This window comes from Eschrichtius robustus, chromosome 11 (genome assembly GCF_028021215.1).
Source record: "Eschrichtius robustus isolate mEscRob2 chromosome 11, mEscRob2.pri, whole genome shotgun sequence".
Classification (NCBI taxonomy): Eukaryota; Metazoa; Chordata; class Mammalia; order Artiodactyla; family Eschrichtiidae; genus Eschrichtius; species Eschrichtius robustus.
The window spans coordinates 106,264,826-106,284,687 of NC_090834.1; the positions used below are offsets into that span (position 1 = coordinate 106,264,826).

General features: G+C 58.6%; 2 protein-coding genes across 3 annotated transcripts in view; one reads left to right on the top strand and one right to left on the bottom strand.

Annotated features, from left to right (window-relative positions):
• Positions 1–19,862, bottom strand: part of MACROD1 (mono-ADP ribosylhydrolase 1) — a 151,820-nt gene that overhangs the window by 77,554 nt on the left and 54,404 nt on the right. The gene's annotated exons all lie outside the window — the stretch shown is intronic.
• The window catches only part of FLRT1 (fibronectin leucine rich transmembrane protein 1), a 75,520-nt gene that overhangs the window by 42,360 nt on the left and 13,298 nt on the right, over positions 1–19,862 (top strand). The gene's annotated exons all lie outside the window — the stretch shown is intronic.

The following is a 19,862-nucleotide window of genomic DNA, read 5'->3' on the forward strand; positions in this document are numbered from 1 at the left end:
GTGCGGGCACGTGCAGCGGGTGTCAGAGCCAAGATCCAAGGGATGAGCACAAGTCAGCCAGGGTAGTTGGGGGGAGTCGCGCATGAGAAGTGTCCCAAGCAGAGGGACCAGCAAGTGCCAAGGCTGGGCGGTGGGAGAAATTTCAGCTGTCATGGAACGGAGAGCAGTCCAACGAGGCTGGGGGAGTGATGGACGGGTCTGGGGTGGGAGATGGGCTGGACAGAGAGGCAGAGTCAGGGCCCAGGCCTGAACAAAGCCTATGGGAGCCGAGACCCCTGGAGGAAAGGGATAGGTGGGGTGGGTGGGCTGGGCACAGGCAGTACTGGGGCGGTGGATGGGGGAGGGGGGAATGTGGAGTGGGTGAGGAGGAAGAAGAAGGCACTTCTGTCTGGAGGTGTAGCCAGGCCTGGAGGAGCTCTCGGGCCTATGGAAGGAGCAATAGGGAGCCAGTGAAAGTTCTTGAGTGAGGGAGTAGTAAGATTAAAGCTTGTCTTCAGTCATAAATGAGGGAAGCAGGGATGTATTGTGGGAAGTGTTAAAATGACCTGGGTTCCAACCTCAGCTGTGTTATTTGTTCACTTGAGACCTTGAGCAAGTTCCTTTCCCTCTCTGAGCCTGTTTTTTTTTTTTTTCTTTCTTCTTTATAAGGTTCAAACTCACTTTAAATATATATATATAATTCATGTAAGATAAAATTCTCCTTTTAGGGGCTTCCCTGGTGGCTCAGTGGTTAAGAATCCGCCTGCCAATGCAGGGGACAGGGGTTTGAACCCTGGTCTGGGAAGATCCCACATGCCGCAGAGCAACTAAGCCCGTGCGCCACAACTACTGAGCCCACGCGCCACAACTACTGAGCCCACGCACCACAACTACTGAAGCCTGCACACCCAGAGCCTTAAAAAAAAGAAAAATTCTCCTTTTAAAGTGTAGAATTCAGTGGCTTTTCGTATATTCACAAAGTTGTGCAACCATTGCTTCTATCTAATTCCAGAACATTTTCATCACCCCAAAAACAAGCTTCAGGTTTGTCATCTGTAAAATGGGGACACAAATAAGCACCTGAGTCAAAGGGAGGTGGTGAGGGTTGAATAGGAGACAGTGTACGGTGCCTGTTTGATAAGGAAGGGTTACATTTATGATACAGAAAAGGGCCCTTTCCTGTGTCCCCGTTTCACCCTTCCCTGTAGAACTTCCTTCCTCCACGCACCCACTGCACAGACCCAGACTACTGAGGACCACTCAGAACCAAGAGAGAGCAAATAGGAAACAGGAGAGGGCACAGAGGCCGTCCAGTGGATCCTAGGGTTGCTTTACAGCTAGGTGAGCTCACGAAGCCCTGGTGTGGCCCTAAGGGAGACAGTGACAGGAGAACTCTCAGAGCAGGGAAGTGAAGAGGCATCATATGGCCATCGCTGGCGACCACAGCACGCAGCCGGCAGGGGAGAATTTGGGGGGGGGGATCCCCGATTCTCCTGAAGTCCCCACACTGACATTATTGGAGTCTATTTAACGAGGGGACCCTCTATCAACTTCCTCTGAAAGGCCTACACTTTGTAATTCTTTTAACATCAGTTACCGTGAACCAGTTTATCCTGAGTTTATCCCCGCTTGTCGGGCACACTCGGCATCACAGCACGGTGGTCCTGGAGCCTGGACTGTTTAGGATATGGACTGTGTCTGGTGTTTGTTCTGGCCCCATAAAGCCTTCTCCACTTGAACTCAGTCGGTGAGGGGGTGGCGGAAGCCTGTTCCTACAGGCAGTTGGCCGCCCAGCACCAACCCCCCTTGAGGTCCCAAGCTGAGCTGGGCAGGCATGTGCCTCTCCCCATCTGCCTCCTTCAAGAGTAGCTAAGGAGCCAGGGAGAGGATGGGTGCATCCTCCCAACTCACAACGGCGGCTGCTGGGTGATGGAGCTGAGGGTTCAGTGGTGGGGGGTTCTGCACTGGACTCCCCAGGCTCTGTCCTGGGTGCTGCTTCCCACCGGGTGCTTCTAATAGGCGTTCAGTCCCCACGGCTGTGTCAACAAATCCGCCACTCGCATCCCAGGACAGGATTACAAAATATGTGAGCGCCAGCGTCCTGGGCTGGGCCAGGGGGGAGTCTCTGCCTGCTCTGTGCACGCCTAGAGTGGCCTGGCCGGCCTGTGGATCATGGGGCCTGTGCCTGGCTCCCCGGGCCCCTCCTGGCTGCCAGGCCTGGAGCCCCCAGGAGAAGGAGGATTTGGGGGAAACCATAGAAGACAGGACGGGGGGCCTGGAGCAGTTGATGGCTGGGGAGAAGCCAGACCATGCTCAGGGCAGGCTGGGAAGTCCCCCTGGAGGAGGTGATGATGATGGTGAAGGGGTTGGGGGCAATTGGGGGCTGGGCCAAGGGACTGAAGGTCAGGCTGGGGCCAAGAGCTGGTACTGGAGAGTGAACCAAGGCCACGGGAGTCAGAGCTCAAGGCTAAAGTGGGGTTCGGATTCGGGGTGAGGCTCAGGGGCCAGGAGCTGAAGACCCCACCTCTGGGTGCAGGTACTAGGCGTGAGGGTGGAGTCCCCAACCTGGAACCCCAGACCTCTCCACCCTGCAGGCTCTAGGCACCCCAAGAGGGGCAGGTGGGGTGATGGTGCTGTTGCCCTCTGAGAGGAATCTGGGGGAAATTACTGGACCTTGGCATTCGAGAAGTTTGAGACTCCTGCCCAGACCGCTTTCCTGCAGTTCAGGACCCGGAAGGCCCCAGGATTCGGAGATGGGCCGTGCTGTGCCTGCTACAGCTCTTCACCCCCACCTGTCCTGCCCTGACTTCCTTCTCCTTCACCTTCTCTCCTGATCACGAAAGCACCCAAGAGCTGTTTGCCCCTCCCGTGTGCCAAGCACCTACTCGCTCCGTCTCCCCTGGCGTTTTCTCATTTCTTCCCCTTAACATCCCCCTGGGTGGGCATTATTATCTGCATTTCCCAGGTGAGGAAACTGAGGCTCAGAGAGGCACGGTGACCCCAGAGCAAAATAAGTAAATGAAGAGCAGGATTTGAACCCGAGCCTGTCTGCTTCGGAGGCTGCGTTTTCCCACCCTACTCCACTCCCTCCTCTCGATCCTCTCGTATTAGGTTGTATTTCTGTAAGCTGCTGCAAATCCTTTAGGACGAGTCGGGAATAAATAAATAAATACATAAGTAAATAATGAGAGGCTGCAGGGGGATGGTGACACCAGGTCAGAGCTGGGAGTGGGAGACAGCATGGACAGGGCTATTTCCGGTCCCTTCTCGTGTGTGTGTGTGTGTGTGTGTGTGTGTGTGTGTGTGTGTGTGTGTGTGTGTGTGTGGACAGGGCTATTTCCGGTCCCTTCTCGTGTGTGTGTGTGTGTGTGTGTGTGTGTGTGTGTGTGTGTGTGTGTGTCTCTCCTGAGGTGCACCAGCCCCAAGGCTGGGTCTCCCAAGGTCAAGGGTGAGTCGGGGCTGACATGCAGCACCCACGGGGGGGCGGGGGGGCACCAGCCCGGGGAGGGTGCTGGGTGCGTTGGAAGGGGTGTGCACGGGGTGTGCACGTGTGGGGTTTGGGAGATGCAGCAGCAGCAGCAGCGTCTGCTTCCTCACCATGCTGCTGGCTTCTTAGAGCCAAGCCCCTGACGCTCCTGTTATAATGCAAATATGTTGACACGTTAATCCTTCCACCCTTGGGAGTACACTGGGAGGATTAGCCCAGCACTTGGAAGGGACAGAGCTGAGTTCCCAAGCAAGAGGACAGACGCAGGGTCCTCCAGCCCAGGCTGGAGCAGAGGGTGGGAATGGCTGCTGCAGTTGGAGGAGGCCGAGTCCAGGCTCCCAGATCCCCGGGTGTCTGAAAGAAGGACCTTGGATTCCTGGGGGGACTGAAGGATAAAAGAGACCCCCAAGGGTCCCCGCTCAACACCTTGGCCCCAGCTCTGTGTTCGAGGGTGCTGGGCAGCCCCGGCTAAGGTCCAGCGATCGCCAGGAGCTGGCGGCCACCCACTCTTCAGTGCAGACCCCGCCCACACCCCACCCCGCCACCGGCACTCCTGCGGGGCCGGGTGAAGGGTCTCATTGCACAACTGGAGAAGAAAGGTGCCAGGATCAGGCCCAACCTTTATTGGTCCCTCAGGAGGCCAGGACGGTGACATCTGAAGCTTGTCCCTCCCATCCTGTGTGCATGTGTGAGTTTGTGCATATGTGAGCGGGTGCATGTGGGAGGGCGTGTGCACGCACACGTGCCTTGTACAATCCTGGTTACTGCAGCCCCCTCCCGTCACCTCCTCCCCAGTCCTAGGCAGAGCAACGTCGGGGACTCAGCCTCGGAAGGTGACATGGCTATTTCCGGGCCTGGATTCCTGCCAGTGACAGCACGAGCGTGCGTGCGTGCGTGAGTGTGTGTGCGAGTTCTGGAGAGGGAGATGCTTCTGCCCCCCCTTCCCTGAGCCGGCCCAGCTCCCCCTCATCTCTCCATAACCCCCCACCTTGGACAGGAGCTGGGAGGCAGCAGAGAAATTGCAGGGGGCAGTTTCTTCACCTCTCTGAGCCTCACTTTCCTTATCTGTAAAATGGGTGGACAGTGCCCACTCAGGAAAGCACCTAAGAGGGGCCCAACATGGCAGTGGGGTGAGGACATTGATGGGGCCGCTCAGGCAGGGGATCAGCCCGGAGCGAGCAGGGTTGTGCATGGGGGCCCACGTGCTTGTGCTGCCACAGCTCAGCCTTGGGGACCCCATCACTGTTCCTTATTCAATCAGACTGCACAAACCCAAAGTAGCACCCCCAGGTCCAAAGAGATGACCCCCTGGCCCTGGTGGGGAGCGAGACCACAGGATTCTTGGAAAGTCAAAGACCCTCCTCGGCTTTGCAAACCCCTGCTCCCTCCCCTTCACAGCCTGGGCGTTGCCCTGTGACAATGAGGGGGTTCCACCTGCAGGGCCGTGGTTACATTATTACATCAGCTAATAACAATAGGTCCTCTTTTACAGACTGTCCCATTTTACAGATGAAGAAACAGACCCCAGGAGGTTTAGTCGCTTGCACAAGATCTCCTAGCCTATCTGGGATTCCAGCCCAGGCAGTCAGGGTCCAGGGAGGATCAGGGTACTGGGCAGAAGACAGGGCTTGGGGACAGAGGGCAGCTGGGTGGCACAGGGAGTGGACAGGTGGGGTGCCGGGCCACCTCCCCCAGTGAGGAGGCTGGTGGGCATGGCGGGGCCCCTCTGGAGGCAGTGCTGACCCTAGGTCCCAAGGGAGGCCCTGGCAGAGGCAGTTCCCACCCAAAGCCCATTCTGTCCCGTTCAGTTTTGAGCTGAAGTGCAAACAAGGCTCAGTGCCTGCTGCCGCCCCCCCGCCCCCCCCACGCCAAATCAAATTCAGTGCTATGATTTCAATGTGGGCGGCGGCCTGCCTTCCGGGGAGGGAGTGCGGGGGAGGCTGGCACAGGGGCCAGGCCCAACCACGGGGCTGGCAGGCGGGAGCTGGCGGGGATGAGGCCATTTGTCTGGGGCAGCTGGCTTGGCTGGCCGGGATCTTCCACCCAAATTAAATTTTAACCCAGCTCATAGATCTTCCAAGTCCGTCCCCTGCCACCCGCCATGTCCACCACAGGCTTCAGCTTGGGCCGGCACAGGGACAGCTTCGTGCAATGTTCTGTGTGGCTCCAGGGCAGCGGGGTCTGCCTGCCTTGGGGAGAAGGGACAGTCATGCACGGACAGGCCTGGAGGTCCTGCCAGGCACTGGCTACTGGGGTTGACCAAGGGCCCAGCCTGTCTGTCCCAAGCGGAAGCTTGGTGTCATCAGCTGGGGGCCCTAAAGGCCTGGGCCAGGGTCCCAGTGGGGCTGTGGCTGGCTCTGCTGTCAGAAAGGTCTGGGTTCAAATCACAGCTCCACCTCTTCCTGGACAGGAGGTGGGTTTCCTAACTTCTCTAGGCCTCAGTTTGCTCAGCTGTGCGGTGGGGGAATCATAGCGTCCTCTGGAGGATGTAGGGGGAATAAGGAAGGTGATGTAGATAATGCCCTGGAACGGAAGTGGGCTCCTCTGGGGGCCACCACCAACCTGCGCTGTCAGAGAGGTGGGCTGGGTGCCCCTTCCTCTCCCCACAGCCCCTGCCCCCAGCAGACAGCGAGTGGCCTGGCGCCCAAAGGGGAAGAGCAGGGGTGGCCACTGCAGGAGCAATCTGGGAAGCCCACAGGCCTCCTTCTTCTGCCCCCTCCCCCTGGAGCACTGGGGGCTGCACCCTGGGATGTGATGGGAGTCCTAGGGCTGGGGTGGGGAGCTTGGCCACCCTGCCCAAGGCCCTCTGTGCAGGGCCAAGGGAAGCTTCCCTTAGCTGTTAATTTGTTGTTTATGGAGGTGTAAGGCACACGGCCAGCCACACACGAGCTGAAGTGCCAGCTCGGGGAATTTTATCTTGTACGCACCACCCCCAGCTCAGAGGACAAAACATTCCTGTGCCTGCCCCAGACCACCCCTCCCCGGTTTTCTACTCTCAAGTCTCAACCTGCCCCTACCCCTCCACTCCGCCCTCCCCGGGTACCCCGCTGCCCTCAGGATGAAGTGCAGACCCATACCCCAGGCGCCCCCAGCTGACTGACCTCCCCCCCAACCCCCCGCCCAGGTGGGCTTCTCTCATTACCTCCCAAAGCCAGCCTTCTCCCTGCTGCTGCCTCCCGCCCTGCTCCGGGCATCATATTGTCCATGTGGGCTCACGTTTAGGGAAGAAAGGGAGGAGAGAAGGAAGGAGGGAGGGTTAACATGCCCACAGCACAGGTGACAGCACTGAGGGATCTGTGACTCGCCCGGGTCCCCAGGCAGTTGCTGGCAGAGCCGAGGTCTGTGGGACTGTAAATTCGCCCTCCTTCCTCCCCCGCGCTGTGACTTCTGCAGCCGCCCTGGAAACAGGGGTAGGAGAAGCAGGGCTGACGCTGCCCCCTCTCCTCCGCTGTAGGGGTACAGAGAGGAAAACCAGAGAAGCCTTTTCCATGTAGAGACCCCATCCTTGGCCCCCACATCTCCTGGCCGACGCTCCCAGAACACACTGGGTCCTGACACATGCAGGGTGCCTGGTTCCCCACCCTTCATGACCCACAGGCCCTCGGCCCACCTCGCTCTGCTGGCGTTTCCCCACACAGTGGCCACGCGGCCACCTCCCGGGTGGCGGCCACCTCACCTTTGCCCCCAGATGCATGTTCGTCCTGAATCAGTGGTGCACAGTTAATATCCCCACCAGTAAACGACGCGGGGCCGTATTTCACCCGCACCCAAACTTGGACCACGAAGGCATTAAAATAAATGATGGCGCAGTCAAGTGAGGCCCGGGAATTGCAGGTCTGGCAGAAGCGCACCTGTGCTGGCCTCCTGCTCCCCTGGGGCTCCAGCCCCACGTCGGCGCCCAGAACTGGGCCTTCTGGAAGGCCCCCAGGACCTAAGGAGGGAAACAAGCTGGCTGCCGTCCCCTCTGAACGCAGGCCAGACGGGGGATCCTGCTTCTGCGGCCCAGGGAGGGAACATGCGGGCAGATCAGGGCAGGGGCGCTCCTTCATGGTCTCACCACTCAGACCTCCCCCCTCTTCCACCCATGCCCCCCGCCCCGGCGCTGCAGGTCAGGCCGGCACCCCACAACCCAAGCCCCTTGTTCAGGGCAACAGGAGAACCCAGGCCGAGGGAGGGGCCTGGGGCATGTGGCTCTCACCGAGCAGGCTGTGTTCTCTAGGCCCTAGAACGGGCAGGGTCAAGCTGGGTGCAAGCCTCACCACCCCCTGAAGGAGCTCTGGGCTAGCAGACAGGGACCCAGGCCCCAGGCTGCCGGGCATTGCCAAGGATGCCCCGATGGTGGCCCGTAGAATGGGCACAGCTAGAGCCAATGTCCTGCCAGCCTCACTCCCCACAGCCCGGATATGGATGGCTGGAGGGCGGGATGCCTGGCCCAGCATCTCTGCACTCCGGGGTCCATCGACCACTTTCCTTGTGGGCGAGGGCGGGTGATGGCTTAGCTCCCCTTAGCTTCTGGGGTGAGGGAGAGGCCGGAGAGGCCCAGATTGTGTCAGGAGGGGAGTCCAGGCCTCCTCAGCTGTTTGAGGGCCCAGGGGGGACTCTGCCCCAGGTCACCCAGTCCAGCGTGGATAGACAGACAGGTTCCCACATTATCACTGCCCCCCATCACCATCTGCCTCTCCTGGCCTCCTCCTCTGGCTCTTCCCATAGACACGTGGGCCCCTGTGAGTCTCCTGCCCCCACCCCAGGGCCCCGGGGACTCAGTTACTCAGACAGTGCTTGCAAAAATAAAGTTGAGCCACCTGGGGACTCCTCCAGGTGAGTCGATTAAAGCCGCTGTGTCCCCTGGGGAGAGACAGGAGGGCGCCCTGGGGAGCCGTAACCAGGAGATGGAGGGGCCTGTGTGTCTAGAGGCTCAGCTGCCAGGCAGGGCTGGGGACGGGCAGCAGGGACTTGGGGGCAGGGAGGCCGGGTCCAGCCCCAGCTCTGCCCCTCTGAGGCCGCGAGACCTCAGACAGGCTGCTCTGGAAGCCTCAGGTTCCTCGTCTGTAACATGGAGAAGGAGCCTTCTACCTGGGCGAGCAGGCCTGGGAAAATCAAATCAGACCCAGCCGGTGGATGGGATGGGCGTGTGGGTCTCCAGCCCTTGCCTGTCCTCAGGAAATGGATCCAAGGGTGTTTTTCCCGACCAGGAGACTAATAGTCAGCAGTTATTTATCGTCGAGTTCTTAGTGGGTAGGAAAGCCACAAATAAGTAAATTCAGGCAGCAGGGCACAATTATCGAGCCCAGTGTTTTATTTCCCCATCTCGTCTCCAGCCCGGGCCGGCTTTCGGTCAATAATAATTTACGATGCAGGGCTTCCCTGGTGGCGCAGTGGTTAAGAATCCGCTTGCCAGTGCAGGGGACACGGGTTCGAACCCTGGTCCGGGAAGATCCCACATGCCGCGGAGCAACGAAGCCCATGCGCCACAACTACTGAGCCTGCGCTCTAGAGCCTGCGAGCCGCAACTACTGAGCCCGTGTGCCACAACTACTGAAGCCCGAGCGCCTAGAGCCCGTGCTCCACCGCAAGAGAAGCCACCGCAGTGAGAAGCACGCGCACCGCAATGAAGAGTAGCCCCCGCTCGCCGCAAGTAGAGAGAGCCTGCGCGCAGCAACGGAGACCCAACGCAGCCAAAAATAAATAAATAAATAGATAAAATTTATTAAAAAAAAATTGTGATGCAGCCCCTGCAAGAGAGGGGAGGTGGCCAAAAAACCACGGTAGGTTGGAGTCACCCTCCCTGTACCAGCTCTGCGCTCACAGGTGGCTGTGACGGCTGGGGTCGGGGCTGGGGAGGGAAGCCAGCGGCCCAGCGCACAAGGGAGGAGGCAGAAGGGGAAGCCTGGGCGCCGCTGCAGGGGCGCCCCTGGAGGAGAGCAGAGGGGAGCAGGCAGCTGAAGTGCTGACCGGCCCCAGGCGTGTCCCTGACCACCAATCAGGCCCACATTCCGAGCCAGAGGTATCGCAAGACTAAAATGGGGCAAGGGAACAGCAGTGGGTCTCTCCACGGAGCAGTTTGGGGTTTGTCTCAGGTGGGAGCCGAGGGGAGCAGGGCCTGAGACAGGAGTCCTGTGCCTGAGCTCGTGAGAAAAACCTAAGGGAGGACGTGAACCGGGAGAGGAGGGGAAGGGAGGAGCCTAGCAGTGGTCCTGGCCCGGATCTAATTCACGGGGGCTCCAGAGCAGAAATTGCACAGAGTGGTGTCTCGCTGAGGCCTCGGGGCCAGCCAGTGGTCTCTGGGACCCTGCTTGCTGGAGGAGGAGGGAGGGGGCGTAAGTGGCTGGCGGGGCGGCTGGAGCCGCCGGCAGCCGCCATTCACAATACCTGGTCTAGGGGTTCGGCCTTCACCAAAGGGTCTCCAGCCCACATAGCCTTTGCCAGCGTTTACCCTGCTGCAGAAGGAAAGGGCTGTGATTTGGATTTCGTAATTTACATAGCTGATTTCATCACGTTTCATGTTCTGTCATGTTTCCTGCCATGACAATTTCATTCTTCCCTCTGGGGACACGAGGGCGTTAAACTGGGATGCGGGGCGGAGGTGGCACCGAGCTAAGCTCCTGTCCCATGGCCAGGCTGGTGCGAGGGAGAGTCAGACACAGCAGGAGTCTGCTGGTCTGGGGCCGCAGGAGGGAGGTGGGTTTCCCAGGCAGTCCGACGGGACGCCGAGGGAAGAGCTTTACCACGAGCACTTGTCTCAGGGGTTATGATAATAATAATCGCTGGCTTCCATGTGTGCCTAGAGTGCAAGACTGGTCCTTAGGGCATCCACACGGTGCCTCCTTGGATTGTCACCACAGGCCCATGAGGTGCTGTGAGGTGCTTCCCTCATTACTCCATCTCATAGATACAGAAACCGGACGCTCAGAGACGTTAACACACTGGCCCCAAGTAACGCAGCTGTTGAAGCTACACAAGGAGCTCAACTCCGACCTCTGACTCCAGGCTGTTAACCACCTATTAACGGCCCTCCTAACCCTGCAGCCACATCCCAGTGCCCCAAGGAGGCAGCTGAAGCCCCAACAGGTCAAGGACTCATCCAAGGTCATCTAGCACTGAAGCACTCTCCCTGTGCCCACTGTGGGCACTCCCAGGTTGCCCCTGCCTCCCAGCCCTCCCTCTATCCCCACTGTGACCCCAGCCCATATGGGGAGGCCCCAGGCTCCATTTTCTGACAGGAGCTGGGCAGAAACCTAATTTGCAAACAGTGGAGAGGCAGGCTGGCTGCCCACTCTTGATTAAGGGGGCTCCCTCCTGAAGGCCTCAAAAAACAACCCTCCCAAGCCAGGGCCAGCAGCATGCCCTGGTGTGTTCAGAAGGCCAGACTGGGCCCCTGCCCCTGTCCCCCCATCCACTGGAAAATGGGCTGCCCCCCTGCTTGGCCTGTTTTAGGGACAGCAAGTTGGTCCTGGGATAGCTGGTAGCACCGCACATGGCCGACCCCCTCCTGGCCCTCATCAGGGGCAGTGTGACCATGGAGGGGGGGGCGGGGAGGGGGAGGGAGGTGGCACTGTACCTCCTCAAGGCCAGCCGCCCAGAGAAGCTCTGAACACAGCCTCAAGGAGGGCCCCAACTTCCACCACTGATGCTTCCCTGTTCTTGTCTTTTCTTTCTGCCTGGCACTTACAAAAATTAAACACGGATGGTTTCATCTTGGGAGAATTAGTATTCTAGGCAGGGCTGGGGGATGTGATTGGAATGTCAAGGCCAGAGCCACAGAGCTGGAAGGGAAGGGAAGAGGGGCCCTGGGGTCGGGGCAGAGGGCTCCAACCTGCCCGGGAAGCACGGTAGGGCCTGCAAGGGGCAGCCTGCTTCCCGTCCACCTGGCCTCACCTGGCCTCCAGGGGTAAGGATGAGGCTGGGCATGGCCGGAGGGGACAGCATCGGTCCAGGGCTGGAGGAGGAGGCGATGGGGGCAGCTCAGGACAGAGACTGCGTCTGGCCAGGACCTGTGGCTCCCCGTGGCCCCAGATCAGCTTATCTACACATCCATCCCCTCCCTCATTTGGCCCTCATTTGCTGATGCGTGTGCCTCTCGTGTGCTAGGCACCGAGCTGGGGGGGTTAAGGGCAGAGACATGCCTGTCCTCACCACTGCCTGGCACACAGCAGACACTCATCAGACATCATACTGTGTCTCCCAAAGCATGACCTGAAGAACGTGCTAACAGGTTAACAGAGGTTAACACGTAACCGCTGGAGCGAACAGGGTTAAATTGGTATCTTTGAGACGGGACTTCTCAGAGCCTTTAACACGCTGATGCGCCCTGTGAACCGGGTTGGGGGAGCGCTGGCCTGCAGCCCCCTGCCCGTCTGAGCGCAGCCCTCTGGTCCTGGCCACACAGGAAATGTGCTGTGGGCACAGAGCTGAGTCGAGAGTGGGTTTGTGTTCGGGCTCCGTGGTGGACCCACTGTGTGACCTTGGGCAGGCTCCTGAATATCTCTGTTTCCTCAGGTGGAAAATTGAAACGGTAGTAATAGTGCCTGTGGGTTCAGTGAGGTGATGTAAGAACAGCGCCTGCCTCAGGCTTAATACGGGGTTGCTACTGTTGTTGTCATTGCTGTATTATTATTATCCACTTAGCTCTGTGTGCCTGGGCTGTAGTCAGAACTCAATCAGTTTAGCTATGGTTGTTGTCACTGCTGCTGACACAGTCCTTGCCCTTAAGAGGTCACAGCCAGGGGGTTAAAGACAATTAGAATCCAGGGTGGAGAGTACAGGGCTGGGGCTCTGTGGAGGTAGCCAGAAGGAACCACAGCATGGCTGCAAGAGCAGACCTCAGGGGATTGGCGAGGCCCCCACCTGACATGGTCATCCTGGTCCAGCCTCACTGCTAAGCGGCCATCCAGCCTGGGCCTTGGCACCCGCGGCAATGGAAGTCTGGCCCATCTTTGGGCATCTCTGCCTGTTACAGATTTCTTCCTTAACTGAATCTCTCCTGGTCCTTCTAGTTCTTGGGCCTCCCAGAGTAGGCTGGTCTTCCTTCTCTAGGTCAGCTGTCCAGAAAACGGAGGACAGGGGACCAGCTCTCTTCCCCGAACCGTCCCATCCTCCCTCCGTCACTGCCCTAGCTGCCTCTCACTCCTCTGGGTCTCCTGTCCTGCAGTGTGGCTGTGCATCTCGTGGAGCCCAGACTGAACAGGGTTCCTGTTTAGTCTGACCCGGGCAGAAGCAGGCAGGGAGCAGGGTGCAGTCTGTCCCTCCTTTTAACACAGCCCATCCAGAACTAGGAGCTGGGGCCCTCCGTGTCTGGCAGTCGGTCACCTTGCTCTGCAGACACAGAGAAAGCCAGTCTAATAGAGAGCAGGGTGCCAGGGGAGCCTGAGAGGCCATTCTAAAGGAGGCTGGGGACAAGGAAGGGTCAGGGAAGGCTTCCTGGAGGAGGCGGCAGCACTTATCAGCCAGAACCAAATGGCAGGCTCCCAGAGCAAAGACCTTCTGAGTCACCCAATCCGCCCCTATCTGACCACAGGGAGACTGGCAGAGCCGTTTGGTTGCTTACATCATAGGTCAGACTCCAGGAGCTAACTATTCAGGTGTTATAGGAGGGATCATTTATCTCGAGGAAATGTGGTTCGGGGAGGCCAACCACAGAGGCCAGAGACCCGGCAATGCTGGATCCCCAGCTCCTTGTCTACCAGGATTCAGAAAGTCCCCCCACCCATCCTGACCATGGCATCCCTGGCTGTCCATGGGGTCCACGGGGGTGGGGGGATTCTGAGGCCAGAGAATCGCTCTAGCCCAATGCCCCCTGTCTGGGCCTGTATCCTGAGAGGTGAGTGCCGGTTTTTTGGTGGCCACAGGACAGGGAAGCAGCTGCCAGGCGAGGCCAGCCCATGTGCTCCAGGAATGAAGGTACCAGGGGCCTCGTTAGCCGCAGCTTCAAAGAGCCCCATTATTAACAAAGTACGCCATGAATCCTCTTTCTTCCTCTTTCCATCCTTAAGGCAGATTCCCAAATGAAAAGGAAAATATACAATGAGTGGCAATGAGGAAACCTCAGAGGAAAGCCAAGCGGCTGCAGAGCCGGGAAGGAACATCAGTCCACCCTCGCGTGGGGTGTGGGCTTCCTTTCTTTATTTAAAATAGTCTCTCCCTTTTCCCTTCCTCCCAATTCAGCTGGTCTCTCAGGCTGCACTTTAAGTCCTTTTGAAGTGTTACAACCATTTTCTCCTCTTTCAATTAACAACAAGAAAAGGAAGCTAATAGCTTCCTGAGCCACTCGCTGTAAATATTAACAAAGCCTGGCCGCCTGGCCTGGGCACACGCGTTGCTCCCAGCTGGAGAGTGAGTTTACGGGAAGGAGGGGAGGGGCCAGAGATTTCCAACGCAGAGGCGAAAATCCCTTGGCACAGGCTTCTGCTGGTGCAGGGAATCTGAAGAGCCGGGGAGCCAAGCGAGGGGGAGCCAGGCGAGAGGGCGCCTGTCCCTGGGGGCTGGGGGTCGGCACAGCTGGCGAGAGGGAAGTAAGATACTTCTGGAAGAAAAGGCAGCTTCCACCAGCTGCACCTGAGTAACTTGGAGGATGTAGGTGGTGCGTGGCCTGGAATCCCCAGCTCATGGCTTTGAGTGTGGTCAGTGGTGGAGGTCTAAGGAGGAGTGGCATTTTGAATGCAGCAGCTGGAGGGGTGCTGAGGTCCCCCGGGTGCATGCTAAACCCCGAGCACCTGCCTGTGCCCATAGGGTGTGGGGTTCCTGAAGGAATCTGAGGCTGGGGAGGGGGCTGAGGGAAGAGGATGTGGACGAGGGGAGCTAAGACCCCACGAGCAGAGCCTGGGTTCTGAAAGCTCCTCATCCTGCTCCCTGGGAGGCTGCTGACCGTGACCCCCATGACCCCAAGCCTACCAGACACACCAGCAAAGTCCTGCTTCAAACATCTGCTCGAGAGTTATGGCATGTAGACTCCGCAGGGCCCATCTTGTGGCCAAGGTGGCCAGGGGGCCCGGGTAAAAGCACGCAGAGGCTGGTGGCCGGGAGGGGACCAGGTCTTCTGCCTGGGGCTCCCACCACCTGCATCCACTGAGGGCCGACCCGGCTAAGAGCTCACAGTGGGGTGCGGTGGGGAACGCACAGCCACTGTTCTGTCGGCAAAGGAGGCTAATTTCCTGAGAAAGGCCTGGCCTTCGCTGCCGCTACGCCAGACTCGTCCTCCCCGGGCTCCCACGGGCTGGACACAGCCGGTTACGACAAGCCCTGCGGGGTAGACCTGGCCAGCAGGCAGCCCCTTCCTGGGAGCCGCGGGCAGCGGGCAAAGGCCACGAATGCCCCGTGTCATGCACAGGCTGGCCCCACCGCTGCATCCCTCTACGCGGGCAGAGGGGCAGGCCTTGGAGGTCCTTGTGCCCTCGCCCTCCTCCACCCCTCCCGAACAGCAGGACCACCTGCAGCCCCCTCGAGGGCCTTCCCGCCCTCGGGCTGAGAGCAGTGGTCATGAGCCCAGCTGAGTGCCAGCGCCCTTGGCCAGCCCGCGCCCTCACCCGCTCTCGCAGCTCCCGCGGCACCGAGTCCCTCCCGCCGCCCGCTGGCTCGGAGGAGATTTCAAAGGCACGAGACCACTCCAGGTGCGGGAGGCCTCTGCAGGCACCTGCTTGCTCTTCTGTCTCACCGCTGCCCAGGGATGACAGTGCCCACTTGACGGCCTTTCTAGGTGCCCACTGCTCGGCCACATTGTGGGGGCAGCACCCTAAACTGGTACAGCCAGGCCTGGAGGAGCCTGGGACCCTGGAGCCGGCGGCTTCTCTGCTCTGGGCACTGCCCGCCGGCTCACACGCTTGCACACCCATCCCTGAAAGTCTGGGTTTTGTCAGGAAATGGTTTAATTAGTAGAGTGGAGGCTGGGAGGGTTCACGCCCGAATGCAGGCTCCCTCACCTCCTCCCTTTCTCACCCGCGATGCTGTGCGGGTGCCCTGCTGCCGTGCCAAGCCTTGGGGCCAGAGCGAGCGAGAAGGGGGCAGGGGGGCCGAATCACATGCAGAGGGAGGAGCTGGAGCCTCCAGCACGCCCCCTCCAGAGGCCTCCCTGCTGCCCTGCCCAGGGCACCTAGGACCAACACCCGCCTCGGGCAGGCTCGGAGCCCCCGGCGGGCCAGCCACCCATGGTGCTGCTTCATGCGGTCACGGGAGCCACCCTCAGCCACCCTCCAGCGAGGAGGAGAAGGGGGAGGGAACCCACTCAGCTCCTGGGCTTGTCTTCAGGGAGGCTCCAAGTCAGCCCCTTCCCCTCAACCCCCCTGCTCCCCACCCCTCCTCCTGAGGACATTGTCCCAGCCTCTCACTGGTCCCCTCCCATGCACCCTGGTAACCTCCAATTCTCCAGGAAAGTCTGGTCATGCCCCTTCCTGCCTGGGCACCCTCGCTGGCTGCCCGCTGCCCTCAAAATGAAGACCAGGCCCCTCAGCAGAGCATTTGAAACTCCCCCCAAGAATCCCATCTCCCACTTCAGCTTAGATCATTGCCCTCCACTAACTCAGAGCTTTGGGACACCAACCTTCTCACTGCACCAAGCCCTCTCACCTCTGAGCCTTTGCATATGCTGTTCCCTCAGCCTGAAACGCCCTTCCTGCCTAAACCCCTACCGTGCTGACTCTGTTACAGGAGCAGTCCACACTCCCAAAAGGAAAAGCTCTCCCTGACCCATGGCCCTGGCCCCCAGCCCTCTGCGTCCCGGAGAGAGGGCACATGACTGTGGCAGCACCTGGGTCCACGCTGGCACAAGCGAGGAGTGACCCACACACTGCAATGCGGGAGAAGGGACAGGCCCTGTGGATGGCCGTCCTCACGGCAGGAAGTCAGCAGCCACGGAACAAACTCCAGGTTTGAGTCACAAAGAGCCTTTTCATCTCTAGAGGTCAGATACAGATGTTGACCTCAGCCTGGAAGTCTAAAATGAAAGAACACCCTGGGTCTCCTAGCTCGAGCCAGCTTTGACCTGCTTACAGTGATCTAAACTCTGCCCTCTTTGCCACGGGGCAGCTCTGCCCAGGGAGGGGGGCAGGCATGTTGTTCATTTAAAACGCCACTCGGCTAAGTCACCAGCCATAAAGCCCACCTGGGTTTCCAGCAGCGCGTACAGGAATCTGATTAATGACACACACATAAAATCCATCCCAAAGAGCCATAGGTTGGAAAGAAGCAGGAAGGCTAATTGCTAATATAGGAATTAATATCAGTGAGTACTGATCTTCAAGGCAGGTGGGAACTGTAAAGCTACAGAGCGTTTCCACTTCAGGTGGAGGCCCTGGGGTCCAAAGTTGGGGTGGCCACCCTGAAAGATGGATGGGGGGACCCCGGCCACACCTGCGCCACTCTAGCTTGCCATTGGACCCACGTGACTATTGTGATGTGGGAGTCTAGAGGACCCCAGAACCACAGCACAGTGTCACCTTCCCCAGAAAGCCCCCTGTGATCCAGGCACCCCCCACACACACACCCAGGCTGGGCAAGGAGTGGCTTTTGGCTCTGCTAATGCCCTATGTGTGTCTCACAGTGTGGCCTTCTGCAAACCAGTGGCCTCCCCCACTGGACCATGAGCTCCTAGAGGACAGGGGCTCCTCTTCAGGTCCATGTGTCCTGCACAGGGGCGGGAGCGTGATGGGTCTCAATACACATTTGCCAGATAGATGGATAGATGGATGTAGAGATGGAAAAACAGACGGACAGATGGAAAGATGGATAGATGGATGGATGGATGGAGAGATAGATGGTTGATGGATGGATGGAAAGATGGATGAATGGATGGATAATTGCATGACAGGGACTCAGGAGAAACCCAAGGTCCCAGGGTGCATGGGCCTAAGGGCCACCTTGTGTTTCTGTTGCACTGAGACTTGGCATCCTGCAGGGAGAAGGAAACTGGCCCAGGGTTCAAGGTCCTGGCTGTCATGTAAGTCATACAAACTTAGACAAGTCCCCCCCTTCTCAGTGTCACTGCACCTGCACAGCGCGAACAGTCCTCCCTGCCCCGCCAGCTGTGCTGGGTTGTCCCGAGGCTCAGGGGAAATGGCAAAGCAGAAATGACCTGGAAAAGGATAAGGGACATTGTCCCCTTGTAAATGGCGTATATGTACAGGCAGACAGATCCGGCCAAAATGCAGAGAGTGCTGAGACGTGGGATTGTGCACTTGGCTTTCTTTCCCCCCTTTCAAATTTCTTTTAATACAGTTATGATGTTGTTATTTATAACAAAAAGTAAAATTGTGTAAGCATCTCAAGTACTTACAGATGGAAGCTTTTATTACGCTGACCCAAAAAATTGTTCTTTGGCACTGGAATGCAGGGACCAGACCTATGGGAACAGGGGACGGCCGAGGCAAGGAGCGTGAGCAGAGGCTGTCCTGTGGTCAGAGTGCCCAGAACTGGCCAAGGAGCGGCTCCCGCTTACTGAGACCCTGGGACCATGCAGACTCACTTTGTCCTTGGTCAACTTGACGGAGGACTTTGCTTGCACTGTGTGGCCTAGGCTTACTCGATCCAATATTGTGCCCACTGGGGACTGCATGGCCCTGATGATAGGTGTGTGCCAGAAGGGCTCATTTAGGAGGTATTCCTGGGCCCAGCGCATGCAAGTGGCTATAACAATCATAATCATGCACCCATGAGGGGACAGTGCTCTCACCTCACAAGCACTGTGGCCAGGCTGCCCTTGGAGCACACAAACCCCAGACACCCGAGAGGCACCCGCTCACCCAGAAGCACTCAAGGAGCCCATATCCTCAGTGGGGCCTGGGGCGTGCAGTGCTGCCTGATTCCCAGGAGGACCACACTCAGGGAAGGGGGATGCAGGGGAGGGTCACCCAGAATGCACAAGGCTGGACAGGCCCACTGAGAGCCTTGCTTGGACCCTTGATTTTCTAAATGAGAAAGCAGAGTGGGGAGTTCACTGGGTGCATTTATTAAGCACCTACTGTGTGCAAGGCACTGACTCAGGCACTAGGGGATCAGCCTCAGGTGAGCAGATGTGGTCTCTTCCTTGAACCAGCAAGATAATTCCTTTCAAGACATTATGTCATTGCCCTCACGGTTTGTGCAACCCTGCAGACAGAGAGGAGGTTGAGGGGTGATGTTGGATGGACACTTGCAGGAGGGGGAACAGCATGGGGAAGGGCAGGGGCCAACTCGGGGAGTTAGGGGGAGGTGGTGGGAGTTGAGGCAGGGCGTGGTGGGGGGGGGGGTGCGTCAGGCAGGGCCAGGCCTTGTGGGGCCTTGGAGGCTGCCATAGGAGTGTCGCCTTCATCCTGAGGGCTGTGGGAAGGGCCTGACACCAGCAGGATGCAGCTGCCTTCCTGGATTCATAATTTCGAAAGCAGAGCTCTGTAATGGGGGATCAGCCGGCCATGGCCAGCTGGAGCCTTGGCTCTGAGGACACTGCCACCATCCTCTCTAAATACGGAGGCCCAGCATCCTCTGCCCCCACCCTCCAAGGTATAAAACAATTTCCTTGCCCCGGCCAGGGAGGCAGATGACCTCATTGGATGCTTTCCATCTCTCCCTTTCACAGAGAAATTACAATTTATAATTGGATGAAATCACGCGGGTGTAATAGCAATAAGAGCCGTGCTGGAGCCCAGCATTCACCTCTCCTGTGGGGACTCTGTCCTCATCTTCCCTCCTGTCTAACCCCCACCTGCCCCTTCCCAGGGAGCTGCACCCCACCTGCCTGCTCACACCTTGAGTGTTTACCAGACCCTGGCCATGCAGGGGTGATGTCCTGTGAGCTCTTAAACCTTGCCGTTTCTTAACCCTCCTTGCTCCTGGGGAAGCTTGTCCCAAGACCTCCCCACTTCTCCCGTCAACCCATCAGCCTCCACCTGCCCTCCACCTGGCCAGCACCTGCCCCTCTTCCTACACGCACTCCCTGCAAGGCTGGGCGCCCAGTGAGTGGTGACCCCCCGGCCTGTGCTCTAGACTTGTTATAACGTGCACCCTAAATATCCTTGTTTTTATTTGTGACAGCCTCAGACAACACGCATTTCTCAAATCAGCCACCTTCGGCCCTACAAAGAAAAGTGCCCAGATGCAGCCGAGCCCATCTGGATCCAATTTCAAACCAGAGCTAACACTCTCAGATGTGTAATAAAAGCCCTTTTCCAAAGAGGGGCTCCTGCAGGGGGAATATGGACACCGGGGCACTGTGGGCCTTCAACACGCCATGCTAATGAGAGGCGATCCAGAGAGCTCAGGCTGTTTTGGATTCTGAGGAACAGCCAACCCTGCTCCCGGGTCTCCGGGGAAGGGGAAGGTGGCCGTGGAGGGCAGCCGGGGTGGGAAGCACTGACCCTGGCCTTGGTGGGGAGGCCAGGGATCCAGCTTCCCCAGTTCCCTGATGCTCCTGCTTCCCACGGTGGGGAAAGGCAGC